Here is a 7,244-nt window from a genome sequence, read left to right as displayed (position 1 = left end):
TTCATTAATAACGATTGTTAGTGATGTAATTTGTTCTTCCATCAGAAAAAGCCTTTCTCATGCAGCACATCCTCTATATATACCGATCAATTTTACCCAAAATTGTCTTTGATGCTTACCAAACTGCCAAACTCCAGAACTAACTAGGTATTGTGACACCTTACAATTCAGACACAGTGGGGCCAAGGGATATGAATTATAGAGTTTAGCTCTGAACTCAATTTAGGGGATGCCATATCTGCTGCAGGAAAATTGAAGTCTATATTAAGATTTTCAGAATTACACCAAGGTGTGTCTGAAAATATCAAAGATACATTACAGAAGAACAATTACTTCATCCTGCCACCAGTGCTCTTATGAGCTATGTCCTCGTTTTGGTATTTCTATGGAAATGATGCCCGCATAGCTTGTTAATAGATATAGGAAGATGTGGTATGAGTGCCAATGATACAACACACCATCCAAGTCACAATTTATAAAAGTAAACCATTATAGGTCACGGTCCGGTCTTCAACACGGAGCCTAGGCTCAAAAGTTCATTTGATAGTTAATCGATGAAAAATAACACAAAGGCGCTTCTGAACCGTACATTGTCCCTAAAGATAACAAAAATTCGTAAATGTATGGCTATTACAAAATCAATCGTTTCTGTAGCAACATTCGCCCCGGCCATTACATTTGGGATTGGCAGTGCAGATACATCATGCATATGCATATGGGAATATGGGTCACGAACATTGATCGAAACTTTGTACTCACATTTCTTTTGTGTTTCCTATGCAAAGGTAAGACTATATCTGACGAGTTTGACCAAATCATGACGGTATTTACGCTCCAGATAGCATTTGTACTAAAAAACTGTGTTTGCTTTGAACAAACTCTGTCCTGCGCCGAACTTGTTCTTATTCTTATAAAAAAAAGGGAAGTGTCTTGTAAATTATGCTAATACGCGTACTGAATCCACATATGATGACTAAGAGATTGATTCATGTCCCTATTTTATGAATACTTGAGCTATTGTGTGTCGCTTTCTAAAATTTATATAAGGATCATGACTGATTTTGAATTACAACATTAGAAAATTGGCATATGATTGCATTGTATAATTTTTCATCCTTCCCTTAAAAAATTAATGAGTTAACTTTTTTACCAGGATTATCCCACTAAAAAATTTTCATGCACCAAACTGACTTTGTTTTACCCTCAATTTTTTTTTTAAACCTCGCATTCGCCTCGAGTGACTATAGTATATTTTGTGTAATAACTGCTCTGTCCAGACTTTGCAAATACACAATATGTATTTATCTATAACTAGATACTAATTTTCACAAAATACACAACCTTTAAGATGCAAAATTAAAAACACTGTTTCAGCGCTTGAATTTTGTTTTTTTCAAAGATAGAAAAAATATTGAAATAATTTGATAAACTGGTGTTTTATACTTTAGAAAATAATTCTGTAATATACTATAGTGAGATACTATACACAATATGAAAGTTTATGGATGTGAAAAGGTCAAGGCCACTCCTCTTTTGCTATGTCTTCAATGGAAAAAAATCAGAAGGTTCCAAATCTACGCCATTTTGTAATGGCAGCTCTTCATATAAGTAGTCAAATTTGTCGTTTTAACATCGTTTATAGCATATGCTTATGATTTAATCGTTTTTGTAGCATTCTATTGAATAAATATCAGAATATTTCTCCTTTTTGTTCTTGTGGTTGAAATATTGATATTTTTAGGTCTGACCTTTGACCTCAATTTCACAAAATTGTTACCACTCTGGATTTTTACGACCCAACTTTTCTTATTGTACACGTTTCCCTCTTTCCATCGATATATAATTTAGGTGTGTGTTCTTCCGGACTATTAAAGTTTTAAAAAATGAACTCTGGTTGCAGTACTAATCTGCTCTGAAATTTTCAGACAAATCCAAAATTGTTAGTTGACCCTTTAAGGAATTATTGCCCTTTAAAGTCAGTTTTTAACAATTTTTCGTAAATATTTCTAGGCTTTTACAAAAATCTTCTCCTCTGAAGCTTCTGAGACAAATGCCACAATCATCATAAGAATATCAAGTTTTAAAAAATATGTCTCATGACCCTGCCTGTCAACCATGGCTGAGATGGCTTAAAATAGAACATAGGGGTAAAATGCATTTTTTGTCTTAAATCTCTGAAACTAAAGCAAAAGTATAATGGTTGCATTATTACATACATCGATTGTAAACAAAAATATCAGGTGAGCGACAAAGGCTCTTTAGAGCCTCTAGTTAATTATTTTCACTGATGGAAATCTCTCGATTTTGTTTTTACTTCGTCGCAATGTGTTTTGTTTTTTATTATTATTTCTGATAACGCAATTCATCATAATTTGTTTTCATACGAAGAACAGATCAAAGGTAAAGTAATAAGTTATGTTTTCTTCTGACAATTAAAATGTGTTTGTCCAAAAACATTAATTAAGGTGACTTAGTGACTTTACTTTGACCTCCAATTAATGGACCAATCTAAATGTGGGTCTAGCACTTACTGCTCAAACGTATATTGCCAGATTCCGTTATTAATCAAACAAGGTTATATCAATCAAAAATGTCAGACTGTGATGTTTTGTTACTGGTTGTATCTTAAATTCGACATTTAATAGATTTGTCCAAACCATGAGGTATTTATATAAAAGGAAACCATTTTGGTGGTAAACAGAATCGTCTTAACGTGACTGTAGCAGTACAAGCAGATTCGTCTTACAAGAAGCCCGACAGGCAGCGCAAGATGAACAAACAATTATTGCTTGGAGTATTGGTTGTTGCTGTACTGTTGCAGTGTGCACAAGGTAAGATACTGATAGTTATATAAGAAAAAAACATTTAGATATAAAAAAAAAAAAAAAAAAAAAAAAAAACCATAACAACCACTAAAATAAAAAATAAAAAAGCAAATCTCACAAACAACTGTGTTACAACATATATAGGCAGAATCACCTTGCTTCGTGGTCGAGATAATCTTAAGCGTATTCTAAATTCTCATCATCTATATATCCCGATATTTGAAATGTTTTTTTTTTTGTCAAAAAAAAATAAACATGTTTGACCTAAAAGGGTAATTTTACAATTTATTGTATGTACGAAACGCGCGTCTGGCGTACTTAACTATAATCCTGGTACCTTTGACAACTATTATTACCTTTTTATCTAATAGATATTTCATGCACTTTTTAATATCTTAGAAAAATAAAATATTCATGTACCAACATTTCTTTAAGTGAAAGACTTTGGCTCATTACAAACCAACAATCACTAAAATTGGTGCTATTTTATTGATGTTATATTTGTTATTCTCATAGGATTTTATCTAATGCTTAGTCCGTTTCTGTGTGTGTTACATTTTAATGTTGTGTCGTTGTTCTCCTCTTATATTTAATGCGTTTCCCTCAGTTTTAATTTGTTACCCCGATTTTGTTTTTTGTCCATGGATTTATGAGTTTTGAACAGCGGTATATTACTGTTGTTTTTATTTAGCAGTTTACGAGTGGGAAGCATGGTTCCCGTAATAATCTATTTATCACATATTTCTAGCTGGTAAAAAGGGAAGCATAAATATCAAATTATTTTTAATAATTTCAACAAAATAAAAAAAAAACATTTGAGGAAAACTTTTAAAAATATATCACAGTGAGTTAATGGTGGTGTTATTGATTGAAAGGTTACCGGGAGTGAAAGTCGGGGGCACGATATGTATTTTCGAGGGCTCATATGGATTTTCCAGGCCTGATATAGATATATTGGCACCGAAGGACAAATAACTTATCTTAACTTACGGTTATTATTGGCCATGCAAAAATGTACATAGCATAATACTACGCTATAGCCAAAAATTAATTTGTAACACCGTGTTTAAGAAATGATTATATTACTTGATTTATGTCTTATAAATATGTGAAGGTGAATTTCTTAATTTTCAATTCTTTTTTATTTTGAATTCATTGGATTAAAATAGTAGCATTACTATTCTTATTCTCATCTATCCAAAGATTGCTTTAACATTTTTTGATAGACTTGAACGTTATATATCACCCGTAACTTATTGTGTAATATAAATATGTCTCTCTTTTGTAGGCGTTCCACATGGAGAAAGACCGTTAATTGAAATTAGTAAGTTTTACTTTTTCGTTTGATAATCACAACAGCACAACATTAATATAATAAACTTTATGAATCGTTTGCCGAGACATGTTACGTTTTTTGTGTGTGTAATTTTAATTTCCAATACTTGCAAACATTCAAAAGAATCATAAAGCATTGATGTGCTAATGATAAGATTGGTTGACATGCGGCTTTCAGTAGAGTACTCGAATCTAAATGTAGAAGAATTTATCATTGCATTCTTATGTACTTCCGTATATAGTATTTTCGTCATACAACGTTAACCACCAACTTATTATATCTGCTTTGACAATTACGAACACAAACCGCTTTTCGAGTACTCGTCGAAGTTTGTTAGGCGTTTGTTTATTACTCTGGACAAAATAGGCGTATTATGTACCATTTCATTTTTATCTAAATGTCATATTCGAACATCGAACACAGGGATGACACTGTTTTAATATATATAGGAAGATGTGGTATAAGTGCCAATGAAACAGCTCTCCATCCAATTCATAATTTATAAACTTTATAAATAAGTAAACCATTATAGATAAACTCATCATAGATACCAGGACTAAATTTAGTATATACGCCAGACGCGCGTTTCGTCTACAAAAGACTCATCAGTGACGCTCGAATCCAAAAAAGTTAAAAAGGCCAAATAAAGTACGAAGTTGAAGAGCATTGAGGACCAAAATTCCTAAAAGTTTTGCCAAATACAGCTAAGGTAATCTATGCCTGAGGTAGCACGGTATTCAACACGGAGCCTTGGCTCACACAGAACAGCAAACTATATAAAGGGCCCAAAAAGTACTAGTGTAAACCCCTTCAAAGGGAAAACCAACGGTCTAATCCATATAAAAAACAAGAAACGAGAAACACTTATGACCCACATCAACAAACGACAAATACTGAACATCAGATCCAGACTTAAGACACTCAGGTGCATTGAATATACTAGATACGTTAATAAAAGGAATACCGCTGTTAATGTATCTAATTTTCAGAAAATTCCATTTATGGTCCTCAGCTTTACCGTTACAAGGGTACACAATATGGTGACGAAAGGTCAGGATGCAATTATTTAAACGCGTACATTGATAGAATTTGCATATTATATCATATACTCGGTACCTCATATGTGCATCTTCGACTTCTCTGAACAAGTGAAAGGAGTCCAACGCCCTCAGTTCTTAAATATCTTTGCTTTATATTATAATAGAATTGATGTTCATGCACCAAAGTAATTCATTACTTAGGAACCAAAACTAATGTCTTTTAAAGGAGTACGTTTAACAACATGCAAATCTAAATATATTTGTAAATGACCAGTGTTTTTCCATTGTAGATGGCAGACTCTTTGGATGTGCCGACACCTTAGGGAGAGGTGATGGCTATGGTAGTAGCAGCGACGACTCGAGTGATGACTTCAGTGATAGCTGGAGCAATGAATGTCTAGACGACTAACTATTTTTTTTATTCGTTCAGTGATAACTAGGGTAGTGAATGTCTAGACTAGCTGTTATTGTTATTCAAAGTGCATTATTCAAATAAAGGTCTAATACGTGAGTTAATCTCATGGAAAATATTCGCTGATTGTTTCTGACATTCGGAGATTTGGTATGATTTCCAATGAGACAATGATAGTTCAGTTAACCGAGTGGCAAGGTTAGGTTTCTTAAGTATCAGTAATTGGAATCTATGTTGCTTAATTGTCAGTATATAGCACAGTAACCATACACCAATAAAAATATAAGGCATTGCAAAGTTGAAAGAAAAATTCAGAGTATCAGAAGTTGGAAATATTTCAACTCAGATCAACAATTGTGTCTGTTGTTAATGTTCCTCATCTGATCAGATTGTTTATGTAGTTTTATAGAAAACCTTGTCCATGTGATTTCCATCATAGGGTTCCAATCAATTTATAAATTTAGTATTCTTTATAGAGGGTCTGTCATTATCATTTGATTGATTGATTGCATGATGTTTGCCTAACGTCAAGCTGCAATTTGACATGCTATGAAATGGTTTTTTTTTTAATATAGTATAGCTTCATAGAAAAAAATTTACCAGTTTGCCTAATGGCCATGTTTTGTCTTATTGGAACACAATTAATTTAATAACATGTTTAAAAGGCTTTATTATTCTTATCGCTTAGTCCTTACTTTTCATGTGTACCTAAAGTGGGACTTATGTGATACCATTGTCATTCTGTACAGAATAAGTTGCTCAGTCTTGTCTGTCCTTTTATTGTTCTTGTGTGTCTCTCTTCGACCTATGAAGTTTGGTTTGTCCCTGTAGTGTCTTTCCCATGTGTTCGATCGCCAGTGGAATAAGCAAAGTGTTTTTGTTGAGTATGACAAAGATCTATAAGGGAATAGTGCGGATTCTACGAAATTTAAGTTAAAGTCTATTAGTCAAATTAGATATTTGAAATTAGTAGTTTATTTTCATGAATATTCATGATAATTAGTTGTTACATCTATAGTGAGAGCGACAGACGAAATTCGATACAATTGCAACATAATATCATTATATACGTTATTTTATTTAAGAAATTAATCATAATAAAGCTGAACACAACTGAGTTATAGTGTTCTCAGATATAATAAGAAGTGGACCCATCTCTGAGAATAGAATGGAAAAATTTATTTTAAGTCTGATGTACATGGAACATGACAAACATATATAAGCTCTGTTGAGTTTTACGAAACATTTATAACAAAAATAATACATTTAGATTTACATGCAACTTTAAAACTTACACTGTTGCAACATAGAGATAGCATTATGTTAAATTTGTAATTAACAGACAATCTGTGCATACAATTTAAATAGTTAACTGACTAGGACATTATACATTGATGATAGTCTAGGTTTCATAAACACTGAATATTTCTATACTTAATAACACAACAAGAACAAATAAAAACTTCATATATGACGAGAGAGATACGAATTAAACCATGCACACGAAACGACGAAAGGACAGAAAACAATGGTACCCGTGACCAAAGTTCACATGTTCTCTATGAACGCACATAGACGGTCAGAAACAAACCGGATTAGATCCATTAATGTGGTATGGGTGTCTTCCTCCA

The 7,244-nt window shown here is 32.6% G+C and overlaps 1 long non-coding RNA gene across 1 annotated transcript; it reads left to right on the top strand.

The window, feature by feature from the left end:
- Nucleotides 1–2,682: 2,682 nt before the first annotated feature.
- LOC139511525 (uncharacterized) lies at nucleotides 2,683–5,731 on the top strand. The gene is made up of 3 exons (XR_011662039.1): nucleotides 2,683–2,831; nucleotides 4,114–4,149; nucleotides 5,492–5,731. It is a non-coding gene; the product is annotated as an uncharacterized lncRNA (long non-coding RNA).
- The last annotated feature ends 1,513 nt before the right edge of the window (nucleotides 5,732–7,244 follow it).

This window comes from Mytilus edulis, chromosome 2 (genome assembly GCF_963676685.1).
Source record: "Mytilus edulis chromosome 2, xbMytEdul2.2, whole genome shotgun sequence".
NCBI classification, from domain to species: Eukaryota; Metazoa; Mollusca; class Bivalvia; order Mytilida; family Mytilidae; genus Mytilus; species Mytilus edulis.
Note: the sequence above shows the minus strand (reverse complement) of the source record. Positions and strands in the feature narration are given on the sequence as shown.